Genomic DNA, 21,417 nt, shown 5'->3' on the forward strand with positions numbered 1-21,417 from the left:
GACATCCATGTTAAGTTATAAGCAGTTTTCTGCAAGACAAAACCCATTTTCACACAATTATCCTTCTTCTCATATAACATCTAGGGCTTTCTTTCACACATGACATATGGCATAGAGAAGCACAGTCCCCTTTCTGGCAGTGAAGATCACATTCCTATATCAGTTAGTGGTACAGTGCACCACAGATTTTCTGAGACCTGGCAGATGAGATGGCATGCACACTAGGATCCCAGATAACAGAGTCATTGCAGATGTGTTGCCTCAAAAGCAGTATACACATAGAAATCAGATGCTTGTAGGCAATATAAATTTTATTACAACTATGCAAAGACAATATGCATGCAGTAACACACAAGCATATAACTGAAGACAAGGTTAAAGAGAAACAAGATGATTTGAATATCTCACACTATGCAAAACACCATCCCATATTTTCCTCAAGAATGTAGTACAAATGATCTTGACAGCACTGAGAGGACAAGATTGATTACATGAATTTCAGTATAGGGAGAAGATACAATGACTAAAAGTTAAACTATGGTTTCAAGCTGAAAGAGGGCAGAGCTAGGCTTTAGGAAGTATTTTTTTACTGAGAGGGAGGTGAGGCACTGGGAACAGCTTTCTTAGAGAAGTCGTGAATGCGCCATCCCTGGAGGTGTTCAACACCATGCTAGGTGAGGCTTTGAGCAACCTGATCCAGTGAAAAGTGTCTCTGCATACAGCAGGGCAGTTGGAACTAAATGATCCCTTCCAGCCAAAACCACTCTATGAAGACATGCAATGATCTCGCTCCTCTTTCTCAACAGAAAATTCACATCACCTACAACTGAATCCTCATAAATACTGAGCTGAATTCTCCTATCAGTGTATTAAATCCAAATATGGAATAAATATTCCTTAGTTCAAATATAAAATATCAAAATTCAACATCTAGTTATTTCTTCCAAGGTAGATAAAATTAACTCCAAATAGTTTTAAAGAATTAAACAAACTGGAATATTATTTATGTATTTTGGAGTGAAGTGCCTCCATATACATCCACTTTCAGGAGGAATATTTTTACTTGTCCCCTAGGTACTTGAAAAAGAACATGAAATGTCTTGCTGTATATTTATAGTTATAGCTAACAATAGAACTGCCTCTGCTACTACAAAGCACAGTAATAGAAGTAATGGAACCAGTGGGCTTCATGATTTATGAATAAAAACCCATATGAGTTTCAGGTCCATTTGGAAAAAGAACAGGAATCAAGTTTTAAAGATTTCTTGCACCTAATCCTACACCTCTGTTAAAAGCTGGCCATCACCTGTATGGAAATGTTCTACAACAGCTTCTTTTCAAAAAAAGAGTGAGGTAAGCATTTAAAGAAAGATAAGCCACAAACATGACCACTTTTCAGGAGACTGAAAACAAAAATACCATGCACTGCTAATTTACCAGTTTATCTCATATTTATAGGGAACATTTACTGACAAAATTGTAAGGATCAACAGCCTTACACCAACAAGGCAATTGAAATGTCATTGTGAAGAAATTTTCATCTGCAAATTTCTTCCCAATTTACAATGAAGAAAATAACAAATTAGTCTGTAAATTAGAGCAAAGGAATAGACAGAAATGGCTTTAAATTGCCACTTTAAGCATGGTTCGTCTTCTTGGAGAGTTCTCAGCCACTGGAACAGCTAAAGCACTGGAAAAAGAAGATTTTCAGATAGTTTATTTCCCCAGATGACCTTGAACAACTGTTTTTGCACCATCTGTGCCTCAGTTCCCTACCATACAGAAAAGACAGCATAAAGGAAAAGTTATACAAGCTGAGTTGAGACGCTGAATTGAAGGTATTCGTTGAACTCAAGTGACAGCAGTCATATTCTAGTATATGCCACCTTTAATGCTTAACAAAATAAATGGCCTACCTGGCTGATTTTATTGATAAAATGAGGCACTTAGCAAACAGTATTAGACAAAGACATTTTGTATATACATCCTAAGCCTGTTCCAGCAGTAATGCTGATTTCCACCTCAGAACCCACCACACAGTCAGAGCTAGGTATAGAAGAGTGTTGGAGTGGGTTCCTGCCTTCCGACACCTCCTATACCACCTACTGCTGGTGATTTACTGCTGATTAACAACTAACTGAGCATGCAGTCTTCTCTGAAACAGCTTTTCCTATAACTCAAATATATACTATATTATCTATTTATCCTGAAAGAAAAGCCTAAAGTCAATGCAAAATAATCACTCACACGACTCATTTCATACATAGAATTCCAGTAAATTTTAATACAAGTTTTAGTTTCAAGAGTTCTAAATTCTATAAACAATTTTAGCTCATCATTAAATACTTTCTCATAACATATAAAACACAAACTGATAATCTCTTTGTTTCATTTTCTGTAAAAGCTGCATTGCTTGTAACCCAGGAGCACACATGGAAACAAATCAGGAAGTTCTACTTCAGATACAAGTAAAGCATCTCTGTATTCCTGTGCTCTCTATTCTGCTTTGACATACGCTGATCAAGAATGCCAAAAGTCATGTTACATCATCTTGAGAAAAGAGCCAGTGCCATCTCCTGTTCTCTTCCAATTCCTATCGTAACATAAATGCAACTTATGTTTGTACCATGCATGCACAAAAAAATTCTTTCCTTCGGAATTCATACATGAGAGTATCAGAAATGCAACAGTTCAGAGACATCAGTAAATTACATCTCAAGCCATATAGAGATCTGCATGGGACGCAGGAAGACAAAAATTTCTTGACTAAGTGGCAAACTATTTATAGCCTTTCATAAGGTTTGTTCACCAATACGTGAAGTGGAAGTGATGGTTCAATTTAGAAAAATCAGCAACTCTTCCTTGTCCAAAGCACTCTTTTTTTTTTCTCCCCTACAAGAATATTTTGGCAACTGAAACAAATGAGAAGAATAGATGCTCGAAGACCTCTGTACTGCTGCCAGCTCTCCATGGATGGAACTACTCCCCAGAAAGCCCACATGGGTCCTACTACACCCATCCCAGAGCCCCAAAACCATGTCTTTAGATCCTGATTATGGAGCACCATGAATATACAACTTTTCTAGTTGACAACTGAGAAGACAACTGTGCCATCAACACTAGCATGTCTTATCAGTCCCCAAAAAGTCTTTGCAGAGGAGGAGCAGATGAGAGGCAACATCACCATTTCTGGAAAAAGAGTGATTCCTGAAACAGAAGCCAGCGGTTCTCACCTTAACATCACAAGTTTTATTTGCACAGCACAGAGACAGCAGAAAGCCACTGCAGACAGATGTTTAAGAGCCACAGATCATAAGTAGGGTTACAAGGCTGTAAATGTGTCACGTGTGTCTGGAATTCTAGTACCTAAGGCACAAAAGTAAAATACCTAAAAAAAAGTGAAATTCAGTTTGGGGTTTTTCAATTTTTTTTCCCTCTTAATCTTTTAAAATCACCGTCTTTCATATATACATTCCTACATTAAAATGGTCTTTCCACAGAAAAAAGGCAGTAGGAGCATAAGCTTGGCTAAGCCATTCATTTACACATTTTCTTCGCTCCCTCACTCAGCAAGGTTTCTTGTTTTGACTGCACAAAGGAAAACAAAGCCCCTGGCAAGAGAACTGCAATTGCTTTGTAAACACTGTGGTAAGAAAACTGGAACATAGCCCATACCTCATGACTTTCTAAAAACCTTGTGTATCTGGAGGCCACTGATCTTCAAGAAGTAGTTCACTTCTCGAATCATATATTTCCTACATAAAAACATGAACGTATTCTCCATTTCAAGCTGCTTAATGGCTAAAACAACTCAAAAGGTCAAAAAAGGTAGTGAGTACTACAGGATAATATTCACCAAGATGTCTTTAAGCAGCAAGTGCAATAACTTATTCACTTCTAGAAATAAGTTATATTTTTAGTTTAGTCATTCTAAAGGTATCTATATTACTCTTTTATGATAAGATTCCTAAATTAAAAGACAAAAGCACCAGATTTTTCTTTTGCTAAAATACCCACAAATGTGTCTTGAACCAGAACAATCTTTTACTTCTGCCTAATTTTAAGTATATCTTCTTCAAATATTAAAATAAAGAGACATTTCATGTTTGAAAACATATTTGAATAAATCCAAGTTTTTGGAAGTTGGCCTAGACACTAACCTGCCCAGCTAGCCATGGAAAATGCAGAAAGTCAGACTGTTCTCTGACTAAATATGTGTAAACCAGGGGATGCATAATATTATAGTGCTCTGATTTATGAAAAGATTTCTAAGTTTTCTCAAACTGATCAGGGATGGGCGACTGTATTAGTCCACTGACTGATTTTTCCTGAACTTTGCTTAAAGGCTGCTATCTATGGGAATCACGTTTCATCCCCTGTACTTTTATTGGTAAGACTAAACAATTAACAGGAAAGTGAAATCAGAAGCTTCCTGTACTAAGCACTGAAACTCATCATGACCTGCTTTTGAATGGTTGAATTCCCTTGACAAAAGAACTGACGGACCAAGAGCAATACCACACTCTTTTACTAGTGCAATGACAGGCATAGGATAACACTTAAAGACAAGACTTTTGTCTCTAGAAATACTGACACTGATTACACCTAATATTGCTAACAAAAATTTTATTACCCAGAGAAATTGTGGCTTTTTGGTCATTCTCATTCTTTAACTGGCTTCACTAAGATTATCTGAAGAGTTTCAATAGATTCAAATGACACTTTATCTTCAATATACAAAACCTCTCCAAATTATTCCTATAGAAAGTAATAAAAAAATGGAGAATCTACAACAGTATACATAAGTGTATATATATGTACATAGGATTCACTTCAGCCTTATTTCTTTATAGCAAAATCTCTTCTTTTGTGAATTCATGGACTTCAATTTAAGGAAGTGTTTCAGACTGATTTATTGGTCTCATTTACATATAACTATGGGAGTAAGTATTCCTACTCCCACTTCTCCACCATCAAACATACACATTAACTAATTACGTGAAAAGTAGATGCCTTAGATTTAAGCATCATCTCAGATACCAGCACACAAAAGGAAACACTGGTATTTACTGCTAAAGTTTAGCACAATTATTCAGTTGTTCATAAAGAAAAGCTTTGATGTTATGGATTTAAAGATGTATCCAGTACGTTAAAAAAAGTTCTCCTCAAATAATCATGCAAAGGCAAACTTCCACAAGATAAAGTCAACACAGACACATGGAAAGAAAGTGGACAGGTCTGAGTTTGATCATCCTGTGAGTTAATGCATTCTTCTGATCTGAGTAGTGCCAGAGCTGTCCCCAGTCTTTAGATAACAGTTGGTTACTTAGCTTTAATACCATGTCAAAACATTTGGTGACATGAAAGTTCACATGCACATGTGTGCTTACACCAGCTGTAAAAAAATACTTTGTTTAGCATGACTTCTGTAACAGCATAAGTGTGATATATTGCCATCTTAAGAAACAGGCTTTTCTTTTCCCCCACTCCAGGAGCGGTTTTGAATAATTAATGTACTTTGCACAGCTGGACAAGCGTGTGAAAATGAGCACTTTGTGCAGCTTATTTGCATGCCAGTCAGCACACAGGCTGATAGGGAGACAAGGCTATAGCCTCTGGGACACCTGTTGTTACAGAGAACAACACTTTAACAGGTTACTACTTTCAACCAAGACTTCTCTCATTATATAGTACCAGCTAGAAAAATCTTAACAATCCACTTTGAATTATGTAAAAGATCAGAGATTCCTTTTAAGGAACAAAACAGAAACCTTATACTGAACCACTGGTGAAGCAGGTCTGCTCTGCTCCAGCTCTCCACCTGACCAGGGACACAGATGTCATACAGAAGATAAGCTGCCTCTCCACCAACTCAGACACCTTGCAGCAGTCACAAAAACCAGAGGGACTTATGACTGTCTTTATGCAAGTGGAATTGACAGTTACGATGATCAATAATGACAACACCCTTAACAGGCTCCTGCTTAAATCTCTCTGTTACACATAGGCCCTTATAGAGGCAGAGGCTATGTCAGTTTAACAAAAGCTGACTGATGAATTAATGAAATAAACCCATTAACAAAATTAGATCCGCTGTTCAGCAAGGGCTGATAGTATCACTCTATTTGTGTTAGAAGTGCACACCATGGCACTCAGGATTTCTGGCAGAAGACTGTGAAGGATAAAGGCTAACATTTCTTTCCACAGCACAGCAGCTCTGATTTATAAGTGCTACAGCAAGTGAAACAACTCAGCATTTGGCTGATAATTAGCAAATAATTTCTGCTGGTAGTGAGCAACCTGCAACACACATGTTTAAGAAGAAAGCTTTAAACATGATTGATAGACTGCATGCCACTGCTACATCTGTTAACAGTACATTTGGCTAGTGTCTTCTTGTCACTTTTCTGAAACACCAACGAAGAAAATACAGATCCTTTGGGCAAATGAAGTAGAGGTGCAAATTGCAGTCACACCTCCCTGTCTCATTGCAGTATCACTTCTGTCTTCATAAACAACACAGACTAACTTGCCTACTCATGGTAAGTAGCCACAGGCAGCAGAGATCAGTCACAACACATTACCATTAGGTTTCAATCTGTACTGTAAAAGACAAACTTCTGCACAGGAGGAAAAAAGGAAGGACCTCAGCTTTGTTATGGATCTGTATTTGGTGCTATTTGTCTCCATCCCTGGAGGTGTTTAAGGCCAGATTGGATGGGGCCTTGGGTAACCTAATCTAGTGGGATGTCCCTGCCCATGGCAGGGCGATCGAAACGAGATGATCTTTAAGGTCCCTTCCAACCCTAACTATTCTATGATTCTATGAAAACACCCACAGTCTCCTTCCCTTCTTTCCCCCGTCTGCCTGCTGTCCCTGCAATGACAAGTTTGGCTAGCATAAGACGCACTTTCAACAGCCAGGAAAGTTGATGCAGTGTTACACAGATGGAACTTAGATGCTTGCTCAAGCCACTCAGATGCTTGCTTGCTAGTTACTACTCAATGTGGCCATATAGGGGATGCCCTGCGTAACTAATGGTATGTGAAAATGGAAGTAAAAGCCATACCTGCAGCTCATCAGGAGAGGACTTCTTGGCATTTACTTTCCTGTGCTCATTAGTTTCTACATGCACCCTGTTTAAGCGATTTGGAATTAAACTGCTGCAATCAGAAGAAAAATGCAAACTCTAGAACCTTGATTCCCCTCAGTGTTACTTAACATGTTTGTCTGATCAGTCAAAATCAAAACGCAATACATTTTGATGTAATCAGCTGCAGTACCTCTCTTGTGTATTGTGAAATGCTTCTACACATCTTAAACTAGTGACACTGTTTTCCTCATGCTGGTAAGAAAAAGTCACTCCTTCCTAAAAGTGGAACCTGTATAAAATGCTCTATTTTATAGCACAATAAAATTTGCTTATCATTTTAAAGAATAGCACAATATACTTGCATATGGCAATATCATTTTCAAGGATAATCCATAGTTTCATTTACATTGTACTCTGTAGATATTTGTTATGTACAGCAAGCAGATACGTATAAGCAATTATAGACAGAGTAGATAGTTTCTGCTCTTTTTTGCGTCATCTTCCCAATGTTTCTTTAATGAAGACAAACCACTTCTTGCTGAGATTGCAGACCTTTTTAAAGTATACATTAATATTTCTAGGGCTTATTAAAACTACACCTTCTAAATTTTTAAACATTTTGCTACAACAACTGCCACAATTTCAAGGCAGACAGGAGTGATGAATTACAACACATTACTCTGCACATAATGACTGAGCATAGCCATAGTTTTGTAAACAACAGATTTTAAAAAGCTAGAAGAAAATCATCCACTGACTTCCTGTTTTTACATAAATTATTAAGCATTTTAATCCAGGACGTAGGAAGTTAATAATTTTGTGAACTCCTCTGTACTTTCTCCTCAGTATTCTTCATTCTCAAAGCACCAAATGTTACTATTTTCTCCAAGGTCACTCCACGTGCGTTGTCTGTCTTTCTCTTTGAAATTATTTAAAGTATTATGCCAATAGAAATGCCAATGAGAGCGTTTCCGGGAAAACCCATCTCTCACAAAATTTAAAATGTTATGCTTTAAAGAATATCCATACTGATAAGATTGACCATTAAGATAACTATTTTAGAGTTTTAAGTCATTCAACTAGACATTAGGATACAAAGGCTACTGTAACTGCTGTATTTAAAAAAAATAAAATGGAATGACCCATGGTTTCAAGTAAATGTTTAAATTTTTGCTCGTTTGCCATTGATTTAATGAGGTTCCTTTCCAGACAGGGGTAAAAATGAAATTAAAAAAAGAATTAAAGGTGTGATGACACCATGTCTTTTCAAATTCTTGAAGAACATGGAGACTTCTCAATTCTGGTGTTCTTCCTCTGTTTTAAAGGAGCTAGCAGCTACATTAAATCTGAATGTCTAAAGTTATTATGGATTCACACAAGATAACTTATATGAAGCAAATGACAGAACATCAAGGTAGAATTTACACGGTGTTTGTATGAATAACCTGCAAGGGAAACCTATTTTCCTACATGATGTCTTGTTACAGTTATTGGAGTTGGCTGCTGCAAAGCATAGGGCCATGAACAGTAAATAAGTTTGCCTGTTTTCTGCACTGGACATGAGCACACTGATACTACAGGTCAGGGGACTAAACATTATGGTTTTCTATTTGCTCTACTGTCCAACCCTTCATGAAGGAAAAACATACCACCAACTGACGCTCGTGTTTGGCTCATTCCAGGTGAGAAAAAGCCACATCTATTACTACAGAAAACAGTCTTGTATATAAACGTCTTTTTTATATACATAAGGCGAAAAGGAGATGATACAATACCACTGTTCACCTGGCCTGATGGGCATTCAGACTTCTGTCAAAACCATACATCCTCCAGACATACAGACTATGAAATCTAGGAAATTCACACAGGTCAATCTGTGTGTTTGTTTAGGTTTTTTTGTGCACATACCAAATCGGATTATGCAGCAAGACCCCAGCTGCCCAACTGAAAATTAAAAGCACAAGTTTCTCCCATTTCTTTCAATGGACCCAACAACTGCCAAAAGCACTCCCAGATGTAAACTACTCCAGAGACTTGTTGGTTTCCAAACAGGATCTAAATGCACATAAAACCTTGATGATCTCTGCTGGAACTCAGAGTATCTAACAGCTGCAAATGACTGCTTTAGCTAATTACTCCCAGCAACACAAGAACAAACAATCACTACAGGAAGAAGGCTCTCTGCCAGTGAAATATTAATGCATTTTCAGGCAGCTGCTGTTTGCCTTGAATCTCGGTTCAAATTTTCTCAAAAGTAAAACTACTTCTGAAGGTTCTGTACCTCTATCTGTTTTTACAGATTAGCAACTAGGTTGGCATGATCTAGAAAAGATTCCTAAATCCTCAGCACTTATTCAGCTAAAGTTTATAATAGAAAACATCTTTACAGTTTTGCTGTTTCAGAGAGTATTGCTTATCTAAGACTATTTACTTTTGTAGAGCACCACCTGTTCATAGAAAAGTTACAATTTTGTACAGAAGTATGTTCATAACCATAACTTCTTAAGAATTATTCTTCACTGAGCTTATGAGCACATTTTCCATAACATCATGGTGTTCCTCATCCCAGATGAACGCAGCTGCTTTAGTGATTCTCCAGCACATATCTGCTCTTCAACAGTCACTGATTAGGCATTTCAAAACAGAGGCATCTAGCATCAAAGTGGTACAGCAATCTGAAAGGCACTAGCAAAGATCCTCCCTGCAGTTTTAGCAGTATAAACCATGAAGAATAGCACCCAATTATGTACAAAATCACACCTCAGGGTATGTCTCCAGCTAAGTGAATACAGAGGTATAACCCAGCAGTGGAGCAAATATGAAATCACTGTAGACAGGCCCTTGTTTATAGACTGGACAAAGTATCTGGAGCCAGTTTAAGGCAGTGTTTTTAGATTTTTCATGCCACTTCAATGAAATTACTCTGATGTTAAGAGCTTTTAAGAAGAGATTATTCCCACCAAGGGAAGCAATATCTTCAGAAGAATTTTCCTTTTGACCAGCATTTACTATAGTACTGCTCATGTTCAAATTGAACCAAATACTCTTCACTTAAAAAATGTTTCAAAGCAGCCTTTCAAAACAGCAGAATTTACATTTGAAGCAAAGATAAAAATGTGATGGACCTAGCCAGTCAGGGTATGGCAAGCATACTGGAAACAATGGTTGCAATAAGATCCTCCAGAGATTAACACACATGAAGATTAGGGGAAATTGGCTCAGCATTTCAGTGGCTCATTCCTTTTCTGCACACATGCAAGGGTATCATGCTCCCCCCACCCTGCCTCGTCACATGCATGGAATCCTTGTTTGCATTTGTGACCATGTTCATGGGATGTCAGACCCATGTTGTGGCATTATCTGAACTATCAGGGCTGATCACTATTACAGTTTGAGGCTAGGAGGTCATCTTTGTCTTGATCAGGAAATGGAGACAGAAGGCTTTCTGAGAACAAAATTTTCAAAAAAACCTGGCATGTTCCTTTGTTCTCAAGCATCATTTCCACTAATGGGTGGGCCTCTAGTTGCCTTTACCAGTCTGCCTCAATTTCATGCAATAGATAAAATGTCCAGTGAAAGAACAAATCTGTTTGTAATACCTAGATAAAGATTTCATTTTCTTAACCTCTTTGTTTTTTTTCACTCCTTGTTCAAATTTATACTAGTATTTGTTGCAGTGCTCCCTGACCACAGAACTTAACATCAAACTCAACTGATTTCTCAGCTGAGTGCCCAGTTCATCATGTAACACCTCTTGCTATGCACAAAATTACTGTTTTGACAGCATAGAACTGGAACACTCATTGTGTCTTCGATCTAGCAATTCCAACAAAAGTGAATATAGATTCACTCACAAATGGTACAGCAGAAATCAGTATGAGGTCTGGTTTTCCTCTCCACAGTGACAATGTGCAGTAAAGAAATCTCATTAGCACTGGAATTTACGTAACAGAGCTCAAACTAAATGGTCATTTGTTTTTGCAGTTTATTTTTCTGCAGTAGACAGGGTCAAAATCTATTTTTCCCTTGACCGTGCCGGGAAAAATGGAATCCTCGTAGCTCTACTCAGCGGAACAATTGATAATGATTCCTACTGAATGGCAATGAAATATTAGCATTTCCAAACACCTAATACTAAGTTGAGGCAGCTCCACTTCATCCCGGGTTTTGGGGAAAGAGAAAGTATTTTCACATACACAGGCCTTTAAAGACTAGTTTAACCTTAAGCACTGTTCTAGATAAATTTTTGCATGAAAATCAGCTTCTTCATTTCACAATAGGCTCTATGCTTTCTTAAACTCTTAGGTAAATCTTGAACACTACCACCACGCTGGCTAGCAGTTTCTATAATCAGAGATTTGACCTTAACTCTCTAGATACAATTTCTAATACCTTCACTGAAACACAATAAGCGGCCTACTTTCAGGAAAAATAATGACCTAACAGCTTCCAAAGAATTCAATATATTTACAAACTCAGTTTAAAAGGCTGGGAGAAGTATGAATAACTACAGAAACAAGGGGTTAAGGTCAGTGAAAAGTGAGCATCATTAGAATTATTTCTGCTCTAGAAAAAGTAGAGCAATTCTCTCTCAGTGCCATTTTTCTCTTTTGAACTCATTATTATCAGATAATTCCCTAAAATTCCTGAATTTTAACAGTGAATTAAATTTAGCAGTGAATTTCTAAACTCCCCTAGGACAAAAGCTCCTTAAAAATAACGAAACCCCAAAACTATTCCAGTAAATTTATACTATTCATTTAAGTGTCAGTTTCAAAAAAAAACCTTTAATGGTTTCTGAAGGAGTACCTTGACCATGGTACATGCAGGCCTTGTGCTGAAGAGACCAAGGAAACTCTGAACCACCAAGCAGATATGAAAATGCTTCCACATTAGACCTGAAGCTGAGTTTTGTCTTGCTTTCATTTCAGCTCTGAGGTAAGGTGAGGACAAGGGGTGACCTAGCCAGCCCATTGTCCCCCCTCCTCCCTTCCTGGATCCATCAGATGGCCCGGGGTCAGCCCTCCAAAAAGACACGTGCAGTTGGGGGTCAGACAGGCCTTATAAAGGACTCTCAAGGAACCAGGGGGGGCAGTCTCGCTCTCATTCACACTCTTCGATCGGACCAGCCTGGACCACACGGCTTGGAAAGAGCTGCTGCTGTCACCATGTGTTACCAAGTATCTGCTGCTGCCGCCGTCGTCACAGAATCACAGAATCACAGAATAACCGGGTTGGAAGAGACCCACCGGATCATCGAGTCCAACCGTTCCTATCAAACACTAAACCATATCCCTCAGCACCTTGTCCACCCGTGCCTTAAACACCTCCAGGGAAGGTGACTCAACCACCTCCCTGGGCAGCCTGTTACAGTGCCCAATGACCCTTTCTGTAAAGAATTTTTTCCTAACGTCTAGCCTAAACCTCCCCTGGTGGAGCTTGAGGCCATTCCCTCTTGTCCTGTCCCCTGTCACTCGGGAGAAGAGGCCAGCACCCTCCTCTCCACAACGTCCTTTCACGTAGTTGTAGAGAGCAATGAGGTCACCCCTCAGCCTCCTCTTCTCCAGGCTAAACAACCCCAGATCTCTCAGCCGCTCCTCATAAGGCCTGTTCTCCAGCCCTTTCACCAGCTTTGTTGCTCTTCTCTGGACTCGCTCCAGAGCCTCAACATCCTTCTTGTGGTGAGGGGCCCAGAACTGAACACAGGATTCAAGGAGCGGTCTCACCAGTGCCGAGTACAGACGGAGAATAACCTCCCTGGACCTGCTGGTCACACCGTTTCTGATACAAGCCAAGATGCCATTGGCCTTCTTGGCCACCTGGGCTCACTGCTGGGTCATGTTCAGTAGCTGTCAACCAACACCCCCAGGTCCCTCTCCTCCAGGCAGCTTTCTAGACAGACTTCTCCTAGTCTGTAGCACTGCACAGGGTTGTTGTGCCCCAAGTGCAGGACCCGGCATTTGGCCTTGTTAAACCTCATGCCATTGGACTCTGCCCAGCGGTCCAGCCTGTTCAGATCCCTTTGCAGAGCCTCCCGACCCTCCAGCAGATCGACTCTTCCACCCAGCTTGGTGTCGTCCGCAAACTTGCTAAGGGTGCACTCGATGCCGTCATCCAGGTCATTGATGAAGACATTGAACAGGGCTGGACCCAGCACTGAGCCCTGGGGAACCCCCCTTGTCACTGCCCTCCAGCTGGATTTCACACCATTTCCCACCACTCTCTGGGCCCGGCCATCCAACCAGTTTTCCACCCAGGAGAGTGTGCGCCTGTCCAGGCCAGAGGCTGATAGTTTCTCAAGCAGAATGCTGTGAGAAACTGTGTCAAAAGCTTTACTGAAGTCCAGGAAGATACATCCACAGCCTTTCCCTCGTCCAGCAGCCGAGTCACTTTGTCATAGAAGGCGATCAGGTTAGTTTGGCAAGACCTGCCTTTTGTGAACCCATGTTGACTGGGCCTGATCACCCAGTTCTCTTGCGTGTGCTTCATGATAGCACTCAAGATCACCTGCTCCATGACTTTCCCTGGCACTGAGGTCAGACTGACAGTAGTTTCCTGGGTCCTCCCTGCGGCCCTTTTTGTAGATGGGCACAACATCAGCCTCCAGTCCAGTGGGACTTCCCCAGTCTTCCAGGACTGTTGGAAGATGATGGAAAGGGGTTTGGCCAATGTGGTGATTTCTTCCCTTCTCTCTCTCTCTTTTTGCCTCCCTCCCATTACCTTATGGCGAGCGCGTCAGATCAGAGCACCTGGGTTGTTTTCAGGGATTCATTTCTGTAACTTTGGGTGGTTGCAACCCCCCCAGTCAGAGCCAGACACGAGTGTGTGGCTTGTGGGTCCAGGTTGTGACAAACAAGTTATGATTTCTTGATATAACCCTTTAGGAAGCCATTAATAGCTCTGAACACTCTAGCATGTTTGGAACCTAGTCCTTTTAAAAATTTACTGTATTATTTACAAAAGCACACATGCCAGAAATACATTTGAGGGGAAGAGTGGCATGAAAAATGCCACATTTACATGCAAACACGTAATTGCTGTTCACACACAAAAGTAAATGGAGGATTTGCCTGCCTTATGAGGGAACTCTGCCTCTGTAAGCTAAATATGTAGAAGCAGCAGTGCTTCATTTGATATTTAAAACCACTTGGGCTGTTGGTCCTATGTTCCTCCCAAACCTTCCTTTCAATTCTGAAGTGAAACGAACAGTGAAAAGATTGTTCCTATGCACAGAAAAAGGTTACACTAAAGTTAAAAACAAGGCAAGCTTTCCTTACCTGTAAAGACATCTGCTGATAGGGGAATTCAGATGAGCTTCCAGTTGCCCAAGAGTCTTTCCACCCTCCCCAGTCAATGAGGCCACTGGACCTTTTTTTTTTGTCTCCTCCCTAACAGCACCTTGTTAACTGCAACCATACATCTTGCAACAATAGAAAACTGTGCCATCTAAAGTAAAGAAAAAAGACAGTTAGCATTTACACATCAAGATAAATCTCATTCTCTCCTAAACCATTTCCCCCAAGGAATTGCTCCCTCACATTTGAAGAGAATTATTTTTATTTTGCATATGTACCAGAACACTGTATAACTTAATTGTATTAGTGGGAATTTATGGTCTTCTGAATGTATTCAGTAGGGTGCTGCTGTAATTTTAGGACAGAAAGGAATTAAGAATACAGACTTGTTTGAGCTCAATGTTCCATTTCAGATCACACAGCAGAAAAGAATGCAGCCTTGGTGAAAAATTCTTAGCTTGCAAGCTCATGTTAGTCACCAAAAGGAGAAAGAAACAGTGTTCAAAGTGAAATGATATTTTCTTATCCTTCTGCTCCTCTTTTTCCTGGAGTCTTAAAACATCATACAGGTAATGCTGATATACTACTGTTAAGAAATCTGAATGTGAAGTAACGTTCCTTCCATTAAAGATTGTGCACAAAATATCAGGCCCAAGCTGGAAGCGACAATACATCAGCAGGTAAGGCTGAGGAGATATAAAACCAAAAATCTTCTCCTAAACCAGCTTTGCTTCATTTACTAAGAAAAAAAATCTTGATTTTTAAGATGACTGATAGAGCTCAGCTGTTGAGCAGCTGTCTAGATTTAAAAAGGACAGTTCAGAATCTGTAACATTTGCCAGCATCCAAAAACATTTAGGGGAAACTAACAGGAAAGAAAAACCTCATGGCCTTCAAAGTAAACTGCAAGTCAGCGTGAACATGACCAACCTGCTCATCTGTAGACAAAGGAACCTGAAAGGACAACAAGAATTACGACTAGGTAGATAACAGATGATATTTCTATGGCATCCTGGAGTTAGTCAAGGTGGAGAAATGACAGTATCAACATGAAGAAATATGTAGCTATCTTCCCAAAGCTTTGGTGTGTGAGCAGGTTCATTTAGGTGGAAAACAGGCTGTCAGCAAGTCTGATGGCATATTCACATTGGATGCCTCCATTTCCTACCCCTCACAGGCAGGCTGACTGTTTATAGAGCTGAAGAGGATATCTTCTGGCTAAATAAGCTTCAATAACCAAGTGCAGAGCTGCTTAATTAATCCCATTTGTTACTGTCATTTTGGTGATTTCCACAGCATGAAGTATGCATTCCTCGAGAAACAGTAGAAGTGTTCAAAGCAGCTTTATGAATCTGGACTCAACTCTTAATGTACCGTCTGTCCTGGTGGCTAAGCGAAAGCAGATGATGATAGGATACATCACTCCCAGAGCTTTCTCTCAGTGTGTGGAGACTTGGAGAGACTGCTTTGCCTGAAATCACAAAATCCCAAATGATCTTCCTGTCCAAAATCCTGCTGCTACACGTTACCATAAGCACTGCTGGATTCTGCCAAACTGCTTTGAATTTGTAAGCTTACCCAACTCGTCAAAGCCCTTTCTGCTGGAGGAAAACTTCACACAACAGCCTCACCAAATTACAGGGTTGTTTTCTAAATGGAGTACTTGGAGAAAGATAAAGATCAGAATCTTACGAGGAATATTTTATGTTATCTGTCACAATGCTACTGACAGACCTTTCATGTTTAGGAACCATCTAAGGAGAAAACACCATCAAATATGGCCACATAATGCCTTTAAAGGACTCTCAAAAATCATATGCCATGTATTTCATGGATCAGACAAAACTGAAGAGGAAGTTAACTTATAATTTACTTGGTTAGAATTTTATTAGCAATTAACTTTTTGTTTACTTTTTTTTTTTCTGGTCTCCATGCTTTGCATAGATTTCAAAGAAGTCCTTTATCAACTGAAGAAACTGCTGAAGTTTGTCATTGCTATTTGAAAAGTCCTCTTAGGCTTCTGCTGTCTTTGCTTTTAGTATTTTCGTGTCCTTTTTTGCTTTTGTGGAGAAGCTATCTTGGTAGCAGGAAATTAAATACTCATTTTCCCCAGAGGAGGCAAGAACAAGCCAAAGAACTAGAAGAGCAATCTTTGAAAGAAGAGAAGTTTCGATTAGGCTCAGACATAACCTGAATTTTCAACAACTTTAACTCTCCTTTTTGGTCCTGACATGACCCTTTTGGAGTTCCCTCTTCTCTTCCCCGACGTGTTTGAAGGGTTGGCCATAAAACTGCTAAGGCATCAGCTTCAGGGTTATAACAGATATTTGTTAAGCTATTTCGAATGTAGAAGACTGTATTCAATCAGGAAAGTAAGCAGCAATATTCAGGAATGAGTTCTCACTGGAAGGTAATCTGTTATTAATCAGCTATGGATCCATTTATGTAAGTGTTTATGTAAGTCCTGTATAGGCAACCTAATGGAAGTAATTTGAAAATTAGTTTTGCCCTTTCTGGTCTTGTCTGAAGTCTATACAACAAATAATCTACGTTCTTGTTCTTAAGCTTCTCCTCAGTAACTTACACAGATCTATTTGTGTGGCTTGGATGCACAATGAACGGGTTCATTAAAAACAGATCAGAGCGGTGGGATGGGGCACAATACACCTCACATGCAGCTGTTGTGTTAGCACAATGGGTGGGAATCTGAGGAAGCCTAAAGGTCACTTTACTAAATATTTTGCCTATACAAAAAAGCCTATCATTTACAGCAAGCATTACACTTATTTCCAAAATTCACATCTAACATATCTGAGTTTGTGGTAATAAAAATGGACACTGCAGCTGTTTGCAATACAAGCACAAAGCCTCTGGAACCCTAAGTTCTCAGAAAATATGAACTGTTGAAGAGGGAACACAGGCACCTTGTAGCAAAGGGTGCCACTGAACTGTTTTGGATCCATTAGACTAGTTCCAGTTTTAGTCAAGGACAGAATAAATAGTTTCCCACCACTTTTATTCTATATGATAGCACAAACACCAGCAAAAATTACGTGTTTCACTTTGACCTATCTCCACCGTCCTTACGACAGCATACAGCAAGGGATACCTTGCATTTCTAAAAGTTAATGCCAAACTTTTGAGACATGAAGGAGCTGTGAACTAGTCTTCAGGGGCTGCCTAATTTGTTATTGCAGAATATTGTCTTTCATGCATGTTGGTAAATAGCCCTGTTTTATCAGCAGCTGGGTGACCTGCAGAAGCTTTTATCATCAGGACATTTACGTAAACACCTGAAACATAAAAAATACTTACACTCAAAGGACCAGAAACACACTTGCTGTACTAAGCAAGGGTCCTACTGCATAAATGAAAATAATTTAGTCAGAGTTGTTTCAAATCAAAATTCAGTGCTTCTCAGTTTTTTTTTATACAGTACGCAGTGTAAAATCAATATTCTACCTGCAGTTATAGCACTTTTTCCATGCAGTACTACAGGGTCACAGAAATTGTCAAGTTGACTTAAATTCACTAACGTATAGGAGTTACGTGATAATAGCACATTAAAGAAGGAAAACATTAACTTTCTGCAGTTATGCTTGTTTATTTTAAAGTAGACTTGTAAGTATAAAAAAATTAAATGTCTTGCCTGTTCCCATTCATGTCTCAGAGCAGAATATTGGTGAAAACCAGAAAATAAGACTACTTGGAAGATAAAACAGTAATGCAAGAGACTTCATAGCATAAAGGTAGACAACTTCTTAACCCACTGAAGTCACCTGTCTTGCTTTGAAGGTACCTGGAAGTTTACAGTGCTTCCTCAGTTTCGGTCAGTTACTAGTGTGGGCAACAAGTTAAGCTTTTCAGATTAAAATTGCTCTTCACCTAAACAGCACACTTCCGATATTAGCAGAGTGCGCATGTTCCACTTCCTTTCACCAAAACATTCATTTCCTCCCCCTACTTGATTTTAAGCTCCTTGGTCCAGATGACCTCTGATGTGCTACCCTTATCTCATCTGCTGGCCCAAAACATTAGTCATCACAGCAGTAGTTTTGTAGACAAATGCCTCTACAGTAAAGTTCAATTAGGAAAATTTGAGTGTAAAAAGCATAGGTGCATTGTTTTTGGTTTTCAGATGCACACACTGAAGTCCTGTAATCCAAATGCCACAACTGGGCAGAAAAATCCCAACATAAAAGAAGGTGCAACCAGTTGGATCAACAGTGCTGACAGTGATGAAATAGCACAATGCCAGGCTATTATTTTACCCATGATGGATCTCAAGTTGCACCATTTCTCAAAGTATTAAAAAATCCTGATACTCACTGTTAGCCATAAAATAATGCTATACATTTTTTGACAATAAGTCCTAACTAGTTGCTACTTTTTAATATTTAAGTCACCATTCCTCTAAGTTCAGCCACCTTCATTCAGTGTTTGAAGTGACAATACAAAGGAAAAGAGATATTTAATATCAGCCAGGCCTCCTCAGCTGTACTAGTAACAGTACACAAGTAACAGCCTGGCTTCTGAGTATTCAAAGGCCCCCTAGGTATAATGCAACAAATACACACTGTGTATAACCCCAATAGACAACCATCTGTTTCAAAAAATGCATCTTTTTGATTGACACCAGGAAAATACTTTCTTGCCAAAGGAAGGCTCTTCCAGACAACAGTGGGAAGTGCACCCATGGCTGATTTCATTGCATATACCTTTTGCAAAAAGAGACCATGCAAACCTGAAGCCTGTTTCTGCAGTTACAAAGCCCTTCAACAAGTGTCTTGGCTTACCCTCATGCCCCTCTGTTACATTTATCCTCTGCTAGAGTCATGCTCACAGCTTATCTACCACTGTTAGTCCCACACATGTATAGACTTCCCTGAACTCCTGGTAACTACAAAAGGAATAGTACAAAAGGAATTAGTCCTCCTCCAAACCACATGAAATAGTTTAATATAGTAAAAGAAGTACTACCTGTACATAAATTTCCATCATATTTCCTTGACTCACAACTTCTGACTATCTATAAGTGCTCAGCTACATATAATCAAATCTCCATTTTTCAGCACTGACCTTTCCTCTGGGCAACTACATTTGTAACTGACAAGACAGTGTTGTTCCTTGCCTGCCTGCTTATCTGCCAACTAACCCTCAAAACATAAGCACTTTTGATTTTAAACTGAAGGCAATTATGTAAACACGTTTTGTCCTTATTTCCATATAACAAAATAATTCAACCACAGGCAGTTACACTGTACTCAAACTTGTTTAAGTAGAGAACTAAAACTATCCTTCCATGAAAGAGTGCAAGCAGAACATGCACATGTCCCTGCTGGAATATAAACTCCAAATATAGCTCCTCTTTTGTCGTCAAGCACTGTTTTGCACCCTTCCCTTACTCAGGCCACCAAAGAATAAAACTGCATAAGAAGTCATCAGTACACACTTTTTCTATAAGTAAATATAAAGACTTGGTTTGTTAACATTGCTTGTCTTACAACTTGGGTTACTATTATCTGTTTTCATTGACTTATGATCCTATCAGCCAAGTAAACTGAACTCTATCACTCTGTAGTGACAGGAGATGCTCCACACAACAAAAGCTACAAGGTCTTACATAAAAAAAGAAAAAACAAAACAGAACCTCACAGTAAATATGTAAGAAAGTTAAAAATAGTTAAAAATACTACACTTCTGGAATTGTAGTCATACTAGTGGAAATTCACTCCCATTCAACTGAGCAAAGCAAATTAATTTAGGAGTATATGTAGTTCAAAATGGCAAGAGACAACTGACTAACTTTTAAAGAATTTGTTTAAGAGCTGGGAAGGCAAAAGAGCAGCAAACTAGCTGAATATCCACTCAATTAATGGAGCCCAGAAATTAATGCAGTAATTAAAAGGCAAATGGACATTGCAATAAGGAGCAAGTCCTCCTCTCTCCTCTGTATTTATCCTAACACATTAGGGCATTAACTTAGCTACACTGAACAGCAGTCTGTTAGACGGACAACAAATTAATTTTTACTGAATGTGTATAATAACCTCAAATTATTATATCAGCCTAATTATTGAGTGATTCTTGTGACACCAAAGGCAAAAGACTCGACAGTAACTCTAAACATAACAGGAATGGTATACACAACTCCTTCCAGGAATCTAGGTGAAGTCAAAAGGAGCTCAGAGGCTCTGCAGAAACCTTCCACTCAGATTGTTTACCCATTATAAAGCAGAGGACAATATGGCAAAAGACCTGCTCGTGACACTGGTTTCCCTTCAACTTTGTTTATTGATGTACTGAACATGAAAAAGTACAAAGGATCCAAACACAAAAGAAAACATGTACAACCTCTTAAATACTCAACAGAATATATTTTCTATTCCAACAGATGTGAATTAAGTCATACTATACAATTTCAAATAAACACCAGCCTTATATTACTAAGTGCTGTGATAAACTGTAAAGTGAAGCCCAATTTACATGCCTTCTCATCAATGCCATTAGTTGCTACAGTAGTATAGGAAAGAAGCATGTAGCTACTGTTTTCACCACATTGAAAAGTTTGTGGTTTCTATAGTATATACAAATTAATGCAGAGGATTAGCTTTAACAATCTAAATGCACCTAATAATGAGGAATTGCTCAGAAAGCCAATTGATTTTAATAGCATTGAGTGGGTCAGCATGAAAACTCGCTTATTCACTTTAGCACGCACTTCACAGTAGATGTACTGTACTATACTGAAAAATTTATAACTACAATTTAAAAGAATAAGAACCAAAAGCAACTGCAAAGATAGTGTACAACTATGTTATGCATAGAACATTGCTTTTTCTAAGGGGAAGCATATGAGCATCTCATTTTATACAAAAAGCAGGACGTAACTACAGAGTTGTCAGTGCATCCTGGTGAAGGCATTGAAGCCCCAGCTTTTGTAAAAAATTTAGTTATAAGCTAGATGCTAATCAGAAAATATTCTGTATTTTTTCATTAAATTTTTTTCAATATATGGCAAAGACTTT

General features: G+C 39.0%; 1 protein-coding gene across 1 annotated transcript in view; it reads left to right on the forward strand.

The window, feature by feature from the left end:
* TOPORS (TOP1 binding arginine/serine rich protein, E3 ubiquitin ligase) overlaps positions 1-21,417 on the forward strand; it is a 567,831-nt gene that overhangs the window by 299,077 nt on the left and 247,337 nt on the right. The window lies entirely within an intron of this gene.

This window comes from Phaenicophaeus curvirostris, chromosome Z (assembly GCF_032191515.1).
Source record: "Phaenicophaeus curvirostris isolate KB17595 chromosome Z, BPBGC_Pcur_1.0, whole genome shotgun sequence".
NCBI lineage: Eukaryota > Metazoa > Chordata > Aves > Cuculiformes > Cuculidae > Phaenicophaeus > Phaenicophaeus curvirostris.